Source organism: Scyliorhinus torazame, chromosome 27 (genome assembly GCF_047496885.1).
Source record: "Scyliorhinus torazame isolate Kashiwa2021f chromosome 27, sScyTor2.1, whole genome shotgun sequence".
In the NCBI taxonomy this organism is placed as follows: Eukaryota; Metazoa; Chordata; class Chondrichthyes; order Carcharhiniformes; family Scyliorhinidae; genus Scyliorhinus; species Scyliorhinus torazame.
In genome coordinates this window covers 44667570-44682842 of record NC_092733.1, presented here as the reverse complement: position 1 = coordinate 44682842, position 15273 = coordinate 44667570, and the positions used below count along the sequence as shown (strand labels likewise).

Here is a 15273-nt window from a genome sequence, read left to right as displayed (position 1 = left end):
GGGAGCATCTGTGGAGTGAGGAACAGAGAGCCTTGCAGATTGAGGAACTGTTGTCATCCGAGGGCCAGAAGCCGACAAGGTTAGCTCTGTTCCTGTCCACAGACACTGCCAGACATGCTGAGTATTTTATATTCTTCTCCACAAACACCAAACTCCACTTCAAACCCGAACTAGAATTCAGCAAATGAGAGAGAGGAGGTAAAACAGCCTCCGCTATCATTTAAATGTGACCCCTACCCAGGTCCCCACACGTGACAGTCCACATCCTCCTGACCCCTCAGTAAGCCCCCCAACATGGTATTCCCCAAACCCGACCCCCAGGGCCTCTTTTGTGATCCATGCACTGGGACCCCCAGATCCCTCTGTACCTCAGAGCTCTGCAATCTCGCACCGTTTCCAAAATCAGCTTCCCTTTTATTCTTCCTGCCAAACTGGACACTTTCCCACTTTCCCAAGTTATATCCATTTTCCCCACATTTACCCTCTCGATGTCCCTTTACACCCTCCTTACGTTCTCTTCACAATTTACTGTCCTTCCTATCATTGTGTCGTCAGCAAAGTTAGTGAGCAGACATTCAGCCCCTTCATCCGAGTCCCTCTCTCCATGTTTCTGAAATATCCTCAGTGACTCAGCTTCCACAGGCCTCTGGGATCGAGAATTCCAAACAGTCACAACCCTGGGGTTTTATCATTTTTAAAACCTCTCTCCCCCTCGGCCCTAATTGGCTTCTCCTTATTTGGGGTTTTTGCCCCGTGGTTCAGAATTTGCCGACCAGGGGAACGAGCTCCGCCGCATCGACCCTGTCTCTCCATTTCAGTCTGGTTTAGATTGCAGTGAGAGCTCAGTCAAATTCCCACCTGGATGAAAAGGTTTTCCCTCAAATCCCCTCTAAATCTCCGGCCCCTTACCTTAAATCGCTGCCCCCTGGTTACCCCTCAACTAAGGGGAAAAGTACCTCCCTATCCACCCTGTCCCTGTCCCTCATAATTCTGTCCAAATCGCTCAGCTCCCTCCTCAGCCCTCTCTGCTCCAGAGGAAACATTCCCAGCCGCTCCAGTCTCTCTCGATAGCTGAAACATTGCAGCCTGGGCAACATCCTGGTCAGTCTCCCCTGCACCCTCTCTAATGCACTCACTGCTATAGTGTGGTGACCAGAACTGTACACAATCCTCTAGCTGTGACCTAACCAGCGTTTTATACAGTCCCAGCATAACCTCCCCGCTCTTGTATTCAGTGCCTGGGTTAATAACGGCAGGTATCCCATAGACCTTGTAAACCACCTTGTACCATCCTGCTGCCTTCAGGGACTTATAGACCTGCACACCCAGATCCCTCTGTACTTCCTGAGGTCTTCCCATTCATTGTATGTTCCCTTCCCAGCTTAGTCCTCCCAATAGGCATCACCTCGCACTTTTCAGGGTTAAATTCCATTTGCCGCTGTTCTGCCCATCTAACCAGACTGTCCCCTGGCCTAGCAGGATGGGCGTATGAGGAGGATTGAGTCGGTTAGGATTGTCTTCGCTGGAGTGCAGAAGAATGAGGGGAGACCTCATAGAAACCGATAAAATTCAACCAGGACTGGACAGGGTAGATGCAGGAAGGATGTTCCCGATGGTGGGGGTGAACCAGGGGTCACAGTCTGAGGATACAAAGAACAACATAGCACAGGAACAGGCCCTTCAGCCCTCCAAGCCGATACTGGTCATGATACCATCCTTGGCCAAAACCCTCAGCACATCCTGGTCCTGCGGCATCGACCATTTTGGACAGAGATGAGGAGAAATACCTTCGCCCGGAGAGTGGTCGGCCTGTGGAATCCGTTACCACAGGAAGTAGTTGAGGCCAAAACATTGATGTTTTCAAGAAGCAGCTCGATATCGCTCTGATGCCGAAGGGGATCAAAGGACATGGGGGGGAAGCGGGATTAGGCTATTGAGTTGGGTGATCAGCCACCATCATAATGACGGGCAGAGCAGCTCGAGGGGCCGAATGGCCTCCTCCTGCTCCTATTTTCCAGGTTTCTTTGACCAGCTCATCTATATGGTCTTGTAATCTAAGGCTTTCTTAGAACATAGAACATAGAACAATACAGCGCAGTACAGGCCCTTCGGCCCACGATGTTGCACCGAAACAAAAGCCATCTAACCTACACTATGCCATTATCATCCATATGTTTATCCAATAAACTTTTAAATGTCCTCAATGTTGGCGAGTTCACTACTGTAGCAGGTAGGGCATTCCACGGCCTCACTACTCTTTGCGTAAAGAACCTACCTCTGACCTCTGTCCTATATCTATTACCCCTCAGTTTAAAGTTATGTCCCCTCGTGCCAGCCATTTCCATCCGCGGGAGAAGGCTCTCACTGTCCACCCTATCCAACCCCCTGATCATTTTGTATGCCTCTATTAAGTCTCCTCTTAACCTTCTTCTCTCCAACGAAAACAACCTCAAGTCCATCAGCCTTTCCTCATAAGATTTTCCCTCCATACCAGGAAACATCCTGGTAAATCTCCTCTGCACCCGCTTCAAAGCCTCCACGTCCTTCCTATAATGCGGTGACCAGAACTGCACGCAATACTCCAAATGCGGCCGTACCAGAGTTCTGTACAGCTGCAACATGACCTCCCGACTCCGGAACTCAATCCCTCTACCAATAAAGGCCAACACTCCATAGGCCTTCTTCACAACCCTATCAACCTGGGTGGCAACTTTCAGGGATCTATGTACATGGACACCTAGATCCCTCTGCTCATCCACACTTTCAAGAACTTTACCATTAACCAAATATTCCGCATTCCTGTTATTCCTTCCAAAGTGAATCACCTCACACTTCTCTACATTAAACTCCATTTGCCACCTCTCAGCCCAGCTCTGCAGCTTATCTATATCCCTCTGTAACCTGCTACATCCTTCCACACTATCGACAACACCACCGACTTTAGTATCGTCTGCAAATTTACTCACCCACCCTTCTGCGCCTTCCTCTAGGTCATTGATAAAAATGACAAACAGCAACGGCCCCAGAACAGATCCTTGTGGTACTCCACTTGTGACTGTACTCCATTCTGAACATTTCCCATCAACCACCACCCTCTGTCTTCTTTCAGCTAGCCAATTTCTGATCCACTTCTCTAAATCACCCTCAATCCCCAGCCTCCGTATTTTCTGCAATAGCCTACCGTGGGGAACCTTATCAAACGCTTTGCTGAAATCCATATACACCACATCAACTGCTCTACCCTCATCTACCTGTTCAGTCACCTTCTCAAAGAACTCAATCAGGTTTGTGAGGCATGACCTACCCTTCACAAAGCCATGCTGACTATCCCTGATCATATTATTCCTATCTAGATGATTATAAATCTTGTCTCTTATAATCCCCTCCAAGTCTTTACCCACTACAGACGTGAGGCTCACCTGTCTATAGTTGCCGGGGTTGTCTCTACTCCCCTTTTTGAATAAAGGGACCACATTTGCTGTCCTCCAGTCCTCTGGCACTATTCCTGTAGCCAATGATGACATAAAAATCAAAGCCAAAGATCCAGCAATCTCTTCCCTGGCCTCCCAGAGAATCCTCGGATAAATCCCATCAGGCCCCGGGGACTTATCTATTTTCAGCCTGTCCAGAATTGCCAACACCTCTTCCCTACGTACCTCAATGCCATCTATTCTAATAGCCTGGGTCTTAGCATTCTCCTCCACAACATTATCTTTTTCCTGAATGAATACTGACGAAAAATATTCATTTAGTATCTCGCCTATCTCTTCAGACTCCACACACAATTTCCCATCCCTGTCCTTGACTGGTCCTACTCTTACCCTAGTCATTCGCTTATTCCTGACATACCTATAGATACCTTCTCTCATTCTTCAAAACTGTCACGAATTCATGTCCAGTTTCCTCAATCTCTCTTCATAAGGGACAGTCCCGACATCCCGGGAACAAGTCTGGTGAACCTTCGGTAAACTCCAGCTCTGGGAATAAAATCCTTCCTCAGGTAAGGGAACCAAAACTACACACACTGCTCCAGGTGTGGTCAAACCAGAGTTCCAGAAATTTGGAGCAAGACTTTGCGACTCCTGCACTCAAATTCTCTGGTCATAATGTCTAACATTCCTTTACCTTCCTAATTGCTCCCTGTAAATGCACGCTAGCTCTCAGTGCCTTATTGACGAGGACTCCCAGGTCCCTTTGTCCAGCTACACTTTCTAATCTCTCACCATTTGAGAAATAACCCACACACCTGTTCCTCCCACAAAATGGTCGCCTCACATTTTCTACGATATATTCCATCTCCCATGTTCTTGCCAACTCACCAAATCTGCCCAAATCCCCTTGAAACAGTTTTGCATCTTCCTCACAACTCACATTCCCACTCACGTTGTGCCTTCCACAATCTTGGAAAGGTGACATTGATCTATATTGTGAACAGCTGGGGCCCTGAGTACTGATCCTTGTGGGCCCCACTCGTCAGAGGCTGTCACTGTCAGAATGGGCCCTTTATTCCCGCTCTCTGTTTTCTGCCTGTTAACCAGTCCTGAGCCTGTGTCAGTATCTTGTCTCCTATCCCATTGCTATAGTTTGTGACCAACCTCCTGTTGGTGAGTTCATCAAAAGCTTTATGAAAATACAGGGGACGGGATTCTCCGAGCCCCCGCCGAGTCGGAGAATTGCCGGGGACAGGAGTGAATCCCGCCCCCGGCTGCTGCCGAATTCTCCGGCCCCCTAAAAATCCCGGGGAGGAGAGGGCGAGTGCCGGGGAGGAGAGGGCGAGTGCCGGGGAGGAGGGGGCGAGTGCAGGGGTGTAGAGGGCGAGTGCCGGGTGGGAGAGGGCGAGTGCCGGGGAGGAGGGGCGAGTGCCGGGGAGGAGAGGGCGAGTGCCGGGAGGGGAGAGGGTGAGTGCCGGGGAGGAGAGGGCGAGTGCCGGGGAGGGGAGGGCGAGTGTCGGGGCGGAGAGGGCGAGTGCCGGGGCGGAGAGGGCGAGTTCCGGGAGGAAAGAGGTCGAGTGCCGGGGAGGAGAGGGCGAGTGCCGGGGCGGAGAGGGCGAGTGCCGGGGCGGAGAGGGCGAGTGCCGGGAGGAAAGAGGGCGAGTGCCGGGGAGGAGAGGGCGAGTGCCGGGGAGGAGAGGGCGAGTGCCGGGGAGGAGAGGGCGAGTGCCAGGGAGGAGATGGCGAGTGTCGGGGCGGAGAGGGCGAGTGCCGGGGAGGAGAGGGCGAGTGCCGGGGAGGAGAGGGCGAGTGCCGGGAGGAAAGAGGGCGAGTGCCGGGGAGGAGAGGGCGAGTGCCGGGGAGGAGAGGGCGAGTGCCAGGGAGGAGATGGCGAGTGTCGGGGCGGAGAGGGCGAGTGCCGGGGAGGAGAGGGCGAGTGTCGGGGCGGAGAGGGCGAGTGCCGGGAGGAAAGAGGGCGAGTGCCGGGGAGGAGAGGGCGAGTGCCGGGGAGGAGGGGGCGAGTGCCGGGGAGGAGGGGGCGAGTGCCGGGGAGGAGAGGGCGAGTGCCGGGGAGGAGAGAGCGAGTGCCGGGGAGGAGAGGGCGAGTGCAGGGGAGGAGAGGGCGAGTGCCGGGGGAGGAGAGGGAGAGTGCCGGGGAGGAGAGGGCGAATGCCGGGGAGGGGGGGGGGGGGAGAGCCGGGGTGGGGGGGAGCGAGTGCCGGGGTGGGTGTGTGCTGGGTGTGTCCGTCCTGGGTGGTTGTGTCCTGGGTGGGTGTGTCCTGGGTTAGTGTGTGCTGAGTGGGTGTGTGCTGGGTGTGTGTGTGCAGGGTGTGTGTGTGCTGGGTGGGTGTGTGCTGGGTGTGTGTGTGCTGGGTGTGTGTGTGCTGGGTGTGTGTGTGCTGGGTGGGTGTGAGCTGGGTGTGTGTGTGCTGGGTGGGTGTGTGCTGGGTGGGTGTGTGCTGGGTGTGTGTGTGCTGCGTAGGTGTGTGCTGGGTGGGTGTGTGCTGGGTATGTGTGTGCTGGGTGTGTGTGTGCTGGGTGGGTGTGTGCTGGGTAGGTGTGACATGGGTGTGTGTGTGCTGGGTAGGTGTGTGCTGAGTGTGTGTGTGCTAGGTGGGTGTGTGCTGTGTAGGTGTGAGCTGGGTGTGTGTGTGATGGGTGTGTGTGCTGGGTAGGTGTGTGCTGGGTAGGTGTGACCTGGGTGTGTGTGTGCTGTGTAGGTTTGAGCTGGTGTCTGTGTGATGGGTACGTGTGTGCTGTGTAGGTGTGTGCTGTGTGGATGTGTGCTGGTTAGGTGTGTGCTGGGTAGGTGTGTCCTGGGTGGGTGTGTGCTGGGTGTGTGTGTGCTGGGTAGGTGTGTGCTGGGTGTGTGTGTGCAGGGTGGATGTGTGCTGTGTAGGTGTGAGCTGGGTGTGTGTGTGCTGGGTGTGTGTGTGCTGGGTGTGTCCGTCCTGGGTAGGTGTGTGCTGTGTAGGTGTGAGCTGGGTGTGTGTGTGATGGGTGTGTGAATGCTGGGTATGTGTGTCCTGGGTGGGTTTGTGCTGGGTAGGTGTGTGCTGGGTGTGTGTGTGCTGGGCGGGTGTGTGCTGGGTGTGTGTGTACTGGGTGTGTGTGTGCTGGGTGTGTGTGTGCTGGGTGTGTGTGTGCTGGGTGTGTCCGTCCTGTGGGTGTCCGTCCTGGGTAGGTGTGTGCTGTGTAGGTGTGAGCTGGGTGTGTGTGTGATGGGTGTGTGTATGCTGGGTATGTGTGTCCTGGGTGGGTTTGTGCTGGGTAGGTGTGTGCTGGGTGTGTGTGTGCTGGGTGTGTGTGTGCTGGGTGTGTGTGTGATGGGTGTGTGTGTGCAGGGTGTGTGTGTGCTGGGTGTGTGTGTGATGGGTGGGTGTGTTGTGGGTGTGTCAGTCCAAGGAGGGTGTGTCCTGGGTGGGTGTGTGCTGGGTGGGTATGTGCTGGGTGTGTGTGTGCTGGGTGTGTGTGTGCTGGGTGGGTGTGCGCTGGGTGTGTGTGCGCTGGGTGGGTGTGTGCTGGGTAGATGTGTGCTGGGTGTGTGTGTGCTGGGTGTGTGTGTGCTGGGTGTGTGTGTGCTGGGTGTGTGTGTGCTGGGTGTGTGTGTGCTGGGTGTGTGTGTGCTGGGTGTGTGTGTGATGGGTGGGTGTGTTGTGGGTGTGTCAGTCCAAGGAGGGTGTGTCCTGGGTGGGTGTGTGCTGGGTGGGTATGTGCTGGGTGTGTGTGTGCTGGGTGTGTGTGTGCTGGGTGTGTGTGTGCTGGGTGTGTGTGCGCTGGGTGGGTGTGTGCTGGGTAGGTGTGTGCTGGGTGTGTGTGTGCTGGGTGTGTGTGTGCTGGGTGTGTGTGTGCTGGGTGTGTGTGTGCTGGGTGGGTGTGTGCTGGGTAGGTGTGTGCTGGGTGTGTGTGTGCTGGGTGTGTGTGTGCTGGGTGTGTGTGTGTGCTGGGTGGGTGGGTACTGGGTGGGTGTGTGCTGGGTGTGTGTGTGCTGGGTGGGTGTGTGCTGGGTGGGTGTGTGCTGGGTGTGTGTGTGCTGGGTGTGTGTGTGCTGGGTAGGAGTGTGCTGGGTAGGTGTGTGCTGGGTGGTTGTGTGCTGGGTGGGTGTGTCCTGGATAGGTGTGTGCTGGGTGGGTGGGTGCTGGGTGGGTGGGTGCTGGGTGGGTGTGTCCTGGGTAGGTGTGTCCTGGGTAGGTGTGTCCTGGGTGGGTGTGTGCTGGGTGTGTGTGTGCTGGGTGGGTGGGTGCTGGGTGGGTGTGTCCTGGGTGGGTGTGTGCTGGGTAGGTGTGTGCTGAGTGGGTGTGCGCTGGGTGTGTGTGTGCTGGGTGGGTGTGTGCTGGGTAGGTGTGTGCTGGGTGTGTGTGTGCTGGGTGGGTGTGTGCTGGGTGTGAGTGTGCTGGGTGTGTGTTTGCTGGGTGGGTTTGTGCTGGGTGGGTGTGTCCTGGGTGGGTGTGTCCTGGGTAGGTGTGTCCTGGGTAGGTGTGTGCTGGGTGGGTGGGTGCTGGGTGTGTGTGTGCTGGGTGGGTGTGTGCTGGGTGTGTGTGTGCTGGGTGTGTGTGTGCTGGGTAAGTGTGTGCTGGATGTGTGTGTGCTGGGTGGGTGTGTGCTGGGTGTGTGCTGGGTGGGTGGGTGCTGGGGGTGTGTGTCCTGGGTAGGTGTGTCCTGGGTGTGTGTGTGCTGTGTAGGTGTGTGCTGGGTGTGTCCGTCCTGGGTGTGTGTGTCCTGGGTGTGTGTGTCCTGTGTAGGTGTGTGCTGGGTAGGTGTGTGCTGGGTAGGTGTGACCTGGGTGTGTGTGTGCTGGGTGTGTCCGTCCTGGGTGGGTGTGTCCTGGGTGTGTGTGTCCTGGGTAGTTGTGTGCTGGGTAGGTATGTGCTGGGTAGGTGTGTGCTGGGTAGGTGTGTGCTGTGTAGGTGTGTGCTGGGTGTGTCCATCCTGGGTGTGTGTGTCCTGGGTGGGTGTGTCCTGGGTAGGTGTGTGCTGGGTAGGTGTGTGCTGGGTAGGTGTGACCTGGGTGTGTGTGTGCTGGGTGTGTCCGTCCTGGGTGGGTGTGTCCTGGGTAGGTGTGTGCTGGGTATGTCCGTCCTGGGTGGGTGTGTCCTGGGTGGGTGTGTGCTGGGTAGGTGTGTGCTGGGTGTGTCCGTCCTGGGTGTGTGTGTGCTGGGAAGGTGTGTGCTGGGTCTGTGTGTGCTGGGTAGGTGTGTGCTGGGTGTGTCCGTCCTGGGTGGGTGTGTCCTGGGTGGGTGTGTGCTGGGTAGGTGTGTGCTGGGTATGTCCGTCCTGGGTGGGCGTGTCCTGGGTGTGTGTGTGCTGGGTAGGTGTGTGCTCGGTAGGTGTGTGCTGGGTGGGTGTGTGCTGGGTGTGTGTGTGCTGGGTGTGTGTGTGCTGGTTGGGTGTGTCCTGGGTGGGTGTGTCCTGGGTGTGCCCGTCCTGGGTAGGTGTGTCCTGGGTGGGTGTGTGCTGGGTAGGTGTGTGCTGGGTAGGTGTGTGCTGGGTGTGTGGGTGCTGGTGGGTGTGTGCTGGGTAGGTGTTTGCTGGGTGTGTGTGTGCTGGGTGTGTGGGTGCTGGGTAGGTGTGTGTTGGGTGTGTGTGTCGGTTTGTGCTGGGTAGGTGTGTGCTGGGTGGGTGTGTCCTAGGTAGGTGTGTGCTGGGTGCGTGTGTGCTGGGTGGGTGTGTGCTGGGTGGGTTGGTGCTGTGTGGGTGTGTGCTGGGTAGGTGTGTGCTGGGTGTGTGTGTGGGTTTGTGCTGGGTAGGTGTGTGCTGTGTAGGTGTGTGTTGGGTGTGTGTGTCGGTTTGTGCTGGGTAGGTGTGTGCTGGGTGGGTGTGTCCTAGGTAGGTGTGTGCTGGGTGCGTGTGTGCTGGGTGGGTGTGTGCTGGGTGTGTGGGTGCTGGGTGGATGTGTGCTGGGTAGGTGTGTGCTGTGTGGGTGTGTGCTGGGTAGGTGTGTGCTGGGTAGGTGTGTGCTGGGTGTGTGTGTGCTGGGTGTGTGTGTGCTGGGTAGGTGTGTGCTGGGTGGGTGTGTGCTGGTGGGTGTGTGCTGCGTGGGTGTGTGCTCGGTGTGTGTGTGCTGGGTGTGTCCGACCTGGGTGGGTGTGTCATGGGTAGGTGTGTGCTGTGTGGGTGTGTGCTGGGTAGGTGTGTGCTGGGTAGGTGTGTCCTGGGTAGGTGTGTGCTGGGTAGGTGTGTGCTGGGTGTGTCTGTGCTGGGTAGGTGTGTGCTGGCTGGGTGTGTGCTGGGTGGGTGTGTGCTGGGTGGGTGTGTGCAGGGTAGGTGTATCCTGTGTAGGTGTGTCCTGGGTGTGTGTGTGCTGGGTGTGTGTGTGCTGGGCAGGTGTGTGCTGGGTGGGTGTGTGCTGGGTGGGTGTGTGCTGGGTGGGTGTGTGCAGGGTAGGTGTGTCCTGTGTAGGTGTGTCCTGGGCGTGTGTGTGCTGCGTGGGTGTGTGCTCGGTGTGTGTGTGCTGGGTGTGTCCAACCTGGGTGGGTGTACCCTGGGTGGGTGTGTGCTGGGTGGGTGTGTGCTGGGTATGTGTGTCCTGCGTGGGTGTGTGTGTGCTGGGTGTGTTTGTCCTTGGTGGGTGGGTGCTAGGTGGGTGTGTCCTGTGTAGGTGTGTCCTGTGTAGGTGTGTGCTGGGTGGGGGTGTCCTGGTGGGTGTGTGCTGGGTGTGTATGTCCTGGGTTGGTGTGTGATGGGTAGGTGTGTGCTGTGTGGGTGTGTGCTGGGTAGGTGTGTGCTGGGTGTGTGTGTGATGGGTGGGTGTGTGCTTGGTGTGTGTGTGCAGGGTAGGTGTGTGCTGGGTAGGTGTGTGATGGGTGTGTGTGTGCTGTGTGTGTGTGTGCAGGGTAGGTGTGTGCTGGGTAGGTGTGTGCTGCGTGTGTGTGTGCTGGGTGGGTGTTTGCTGGGTGTGTGTGTGCTGGGTGGGTGTGTGCTGGGTGTGTGTGTGCAGGGTAGGTGTGTGCTGGGTAGGTGTGTGCTGGGTACGTGTGTCCTGGGTGTGTGTGTGCTGGGTGTGTGTGTGCTGGGTGGGTGTGTCCTGGTTGGATGTGTCCTGGGTGTGTGTGTGCTGGGTAGGTGTGTCCTGGGTGTGTGTGTGCTGGGTGTGTGGGTGCTGGGTGGGTGTGTGCTGGGTGTGTGTGTGCTGGGTGTGTGTGTGCTGGGTGTGTCCGTCTTGGGTGGGTGTGTGCTGGGTGGGTGTGTCCTGGGTGGATGTGTCCTGGGTGTGTGTGTGCTGGGTGGGTGTGTGCTGGGTGGGTGTGTGCTGGGTGTGTCCTTCTTGGGTGGGTGTGTGCTGGGTGTGTGTGTGCTGGGTGGGTGTGTGCTGGGCGTGTGTGTGCTGGGTGGGTTTGTGCTGGGTGTGTCCCTCCTGGGTGGATGTGTCCTGGGTGTGTGTGTGCTGGGTAGGTATGTGCTGGGTGGGTGTGTCCTGGATAGGTGTGTGCAGGGTGGGTGTGTGCTGAGTGTTTGTGTGCTGAGTGTTTGTGTGCTGGGTGTGTGTGTGCTGGGTGGGTGTGTGCTGGGTGGGTGTGTGCTGGGTGTGTGTGTGCTGGGTGGGTGTGTGCTGTGTGTGTGTGTGCTGGGTCGGTGTGTGCTGGGTGGGTGGGTGCTATGTGGGTGTGTACTGGGTAGGTGTGTGCTGTGTGTGTGTGTGCTGGGTGTGTGTGTGCTCGGTGGGTGTGTGCTGGGTGTGTGTGTGCTGGGCGGGTGTGTGCTGAGTGTGTGTGTGCTGGGTGTGTCCTTCCTGTGTGTGTCCGTCCTGGGTAGGTGTGTGCTGGGTGTGTGTGTGCTGGGTGTGTGTGTGCTGGGTGTGTGTGTGCTGGGTGGGTGTGTGCTGGGTGGGTGTGTGCTGGGTGTGTGTGTGCTGGGTAGGTGTGTGCTGGGTGTGTGTGTGCAGGGTGGATGTGTGCTGTGTAGGTGTGAGCTGGGTGTGTGTGTGCTGGGTGTGTCCGTCCTGTGTGTGTCCGTCCTGGGTAGGCGTGTGCTGTGTAGGTGTGAGCTGGGTGTGTGTGTGATGGGTGTGTGTATGCTGGGTGTGTGTGTGCTGGGTGTGTGTGTGCTGGGTGGGTGTGTGCTGGGTGGGTGTGTGCTGGGTGTGTGTGTGCTGGGTAGGTGTGTGCTGGGTGTGTGTGTGCAGGGTGGATGTGTGCTGTGTAGGTGTGAGCTGGGTGTGTGTGTGCTGGGTGTGTCCGTCCTGTGTGTGTCCGTCCTGGGTAGGCGTGTGCTGTGTAGGTGTGAGCTGGGTGTGTGTGTGATGGGTGTGTGTATGCTGGGTGTGTGTGTCCTGGGTGGGTTTGTGCTGGGTAGGTGTGTGCTGGGTGTGTGTGTGCTGGGTGTGTGTGTGATGGGTGGGTTTGTGCTGGGGGTGTGTCCGTCCAAGGAGGGTGTGTCCTGGGTGGGTGTGTGCTGGGTGGGTGTGTGCTGGGTAGGTGTGTGCTGGGTGTGTGTGTGCTGGGTGGGTTTGTGCTGGGGGTGTGTGTGCCGGGTGTGTGTGTGCTGGGTGTGTGTGTGCTGGGTAGGTGTGTGCTGGGTGGGTTTGTGCTGGGTGTGTGTGTGCTGGGTGGGTGTGTGCTGGGTGGTTGTGTGCTGGGTGGGTGTGTCCTGGATAGGTGTGTGCTGGGTGGGTGGGTGCTGGGTGGGTGGGTGCTGGGTGGGTGTGTCCTGGGTAGGTGTGTCCTGGGTAGGTGTGTCCTGGGTGGGTGTGTGCTGGGTGGGTGTGTCCTGGTTAGGTGTGTGCTGGGTGGGTTTGTGCTGGGTGGGTGTGTCCTGGGTGGGTGTGTCCTGGGTAGGTGTGTGCTGGGTGGGTGTGTGCTGGGTGGGTGTGTGCTGGGTAGGAGGGTGCTGGGTGTGTGGGTGCTGGGTGGGTGTGTGCTGGGTGTATGTGTGCTGGGTGTGTGTTTGCTGGGTGGGTTTGTGCTGGGTGGGTGTGTCCTGGGTAGGTGTGTCCTGGGTAGGTGTGTGCTGGGTGGGTGGGTGCTGGGTGTGTGTGTGCTGGGTGGGTGTGTGCTGGGTGTGTGTGTGTTGGGTGTGTGTGTGCTGGGTGTGTGTGTGCTGTGTGTGTGCTGGGTGGGTGTGTGCTGGGTAAGTGTGTGCTGGATGTGTGTGTGCTGGGTGGGTGTGTGCTGGGTGGGTGGGTGCTGGGTGTGTGTGTGATGGGTGTGTGTGTGCTGTGTGTGTGCTGGGTGTGTGTGTGCTGGTTGGGTGTGTCCTGGGTGGGTGTGTCCTGGGTGGGTGTGTCCTGGGTGTGTGTGTCCTGGGTAGGTTTGTCCTGGGTGGGTGTGTGCTGGGTAGGTGTGTGCTGGGTAGGTGTGTGCTGGGTGTGTCCGTCCTGGGTGTGTGGGTGCTGGGTAGGTGTGTGCTGGGTATACCCGTCCTGGGTGGGTGTGTCCTGGGTGGGTGTGTGCTGGGTAGGTGTGTGCTGGGTATGTCCGTCCTGGGTGGGCGTGTCCTGGGTGGGTGTGTGCTGGGTAGGTGTGTGCTGGGTAGGTGTGTGCTGGGTGTGTGTGTGCTGGGTGTGTGTGTGCTGGGTGTGTGTGTGCTGGTTGGGTGTGTCCTGGGTGGGTGTGTCCTGGGTGTGCCCGTCCTGGGTAGGTGTGTCCTGGGTGGGTGTGTGCTGGGTAGGTGTGTGCTGGGTAGGTGTGTGCTGGGTGTGTGGGTGCTGGTGGGTGTGTGCTGGGTAGGTGTTTGCTGGGTGTGTGTGTCCTGGGTGTGTGTGTCCTGGGTAGGTGTGTGCTGGGTGGGTGGGTGCTGGGTAGGTGTGTGCTGGGTGTGTGTGTCCTGGGTGTGTGTGTCCTGGGTAGGTGTGTGCTGGGTGGGTGGGTGCTGGGTAGGTGTGTGCTGGGTGTGTGGGTGCTGGTGGGTGTGTGCTGGGTAGGTGTTTGCTGGGTGTGTGTGTCCTGGGTGTGTGTGTGCTGGGTAGGTGTGTGCTGGGTGGGTGTGTGATGGGTGGGTTTGTGCTGGGTGTGTGTGTGCTGGGTAGGTGTTTGCTGGGTGTGTGTGTCCTGGGTGTGTGTGTCCTGGGTAGGTGTGTGCTGGGTGGGTGGGTGCTGGGTAGGTGTGTGCTGGGTGTGTGGGTGCTGGTTGTGTGTGTCCTGGGTATGTGTGTCCTGGGTGGGTGGGTGCTGGGTGTGTGTGTATTGGGTGTGTGGGTGCTGAGTAGGTGTGTCCTGGGTGGGTGGGTGCTGGGTGTGTGTGTCCTGGGTGTGTGGGTGCTGGGTGTGGGTGTCCTGGGTAGGTGTGTCCTTGGTGGGTGGGTGCTGTGCGTGTGTGTCCTGGGTGGGTGTGTGCTGGGTGTGTGTGTCCTGGGTGTGTGGGTGCTGGGTAGGTGTGTGCTGGTTGGGTGTGTGCTGTGTCGGTGTGAGCTGGGTAGGTGTGTCCTGCGTATGTATGTGCTGGGTGAGTGTGTGATGGGTGTGTGTGCTGGGTAGGTGTGTGCTGGGTAGGTGTGTGCTGGGTGTGTGTGTGCTGGGTGTGTGTGTGCTGGGTAGGTGTGTGCTGGGTGTTGTGTGTGCTGGGTGGGTGTGTGCTGTGTAGGTGTGAGCTGTGTGTGTGTGTGAGCTGGGTAGGTGTGTGCTGTGTAGGTGTGAGCTGTGTGTGTGTGTGTGTGTGCTGGGTAGGTGTGTGTTGGGTGTGTGTGTGCTGGGTGGGTGTGTGCTGTGTAAGTGTGAGCTGGGTGTGTGTGTGATCGGTGTGTGAGAGCTGGGTAGGTGTGTGCTGTGTAGGTGTGAGCTGTGTGTGTGTGTGTGTGCTGTGTAGGTGTGACCTGGGTGTGTGTGTGCTGGGTAGGTGAGTGCTGGGTGTGTCCGTCCTGTGTGGGTGTGTCCTGGGTAGGTGTGTGCTGGATGTGTCTGTCCTGGGTGGGTGTGTGCTGGGTGTGTGTGTGCTGGGAAGGTGTGTGCTGGGTGTGTCCGTCCTGGGTGGGTGTGTCCTGGGTAGGTGTGTGCTGGGTGTGTGTGTGATGGGTGTGTGTGTGCTGTGTAGGTGTGTGCTGGGTAGGTGTGTCCTGGGTAGGTGTGTGCTGTGTGTGTGTGTGTGCTGGGTGTGTGTGTGCTGGGTAGGTGTGTGCTGGGTGGGTGTGTGCTGGGTAGGTGTGTTCTGGGTAGGTGTGTGCTGGGTAGGTGTGTGCTGGGTAGCTGTGTTGTGGGTGTGTGGGTGCTGGGTGTGTGTGCTGGGTGTGTGGGTGCTGGTTGTGTGTGTCCTGGGTGTGTGTGTCCTGGTTGGGTGGGTGCTGGGTGTGTGTGTATTGGGTGTGTGGGTGCTGAGTAGGTGTGTCCTGGGTGGGTGGGTGCTGGGTGTGTGTGTCCTGGGTGTGTGGGTGCTGGGTGTGGGTGTCCTGGGTAGGTGTGTCCTTGGTGGGTGGGTGCTGTGCGTGTGTGTCCTGGGTGGGTGTGTGCTGGGTGTGTGTGTCCTGGGTGTGTGGGTGCTGGTTAGGTGTGTGCTGGTTGGGTGTGTGCTGTGTCGGTGTGAGCTGGGTAGGTGTGTCCTGCGTACGTATGTGCTGGGTGAGTGTGTGATGGGTGTGTGTGCTGGGTAGGTGTGTGCTGGGTAGGTGTGTGCTGTGTGTGTGTGTGCTGGGTGTGTGTGTGCTGGGTAGGTGTGTGCTGGGTGTGTGTGTGCTGGGTGGGTGTGTGCTGTGTAGGTGTGAGCTGTGTGTGTGTGTGAGCTGGGTAGGTGTGTGCTGTGTAGGTGTGAGCTATGTGTGTGTGTGTGCTGGGTAGGTGTGTGTTGGGTGTGTGTGTGCTGGGTGGGTGTGTGCTGTGTAAGTGTGAGCTGGGTGTGTGTGTGATCGGTGTGTGAGAGCTGGGTAGGTGTGTGCTGTGTAGGTGTGAGCTGTGTGTGTGTGTGTGTGTGCTGGGTA

General features: G+C 57.9%; 1 protein-coding gene across 2 annotated transcripts in view; it reads right to left on the bottom strand.

The window, feature by feature from the left end:
* Positions 1-15273, bottom strand: part of LOC140403377 (pancreatic secretory granule membrane major glycoprotein GP2-like) — a 94366-nt gene that overhangs the window by 13982 nt on the left and 65111 nt on the right. The gene's annotated exons all lie outside the window — the stretch shown is intronic.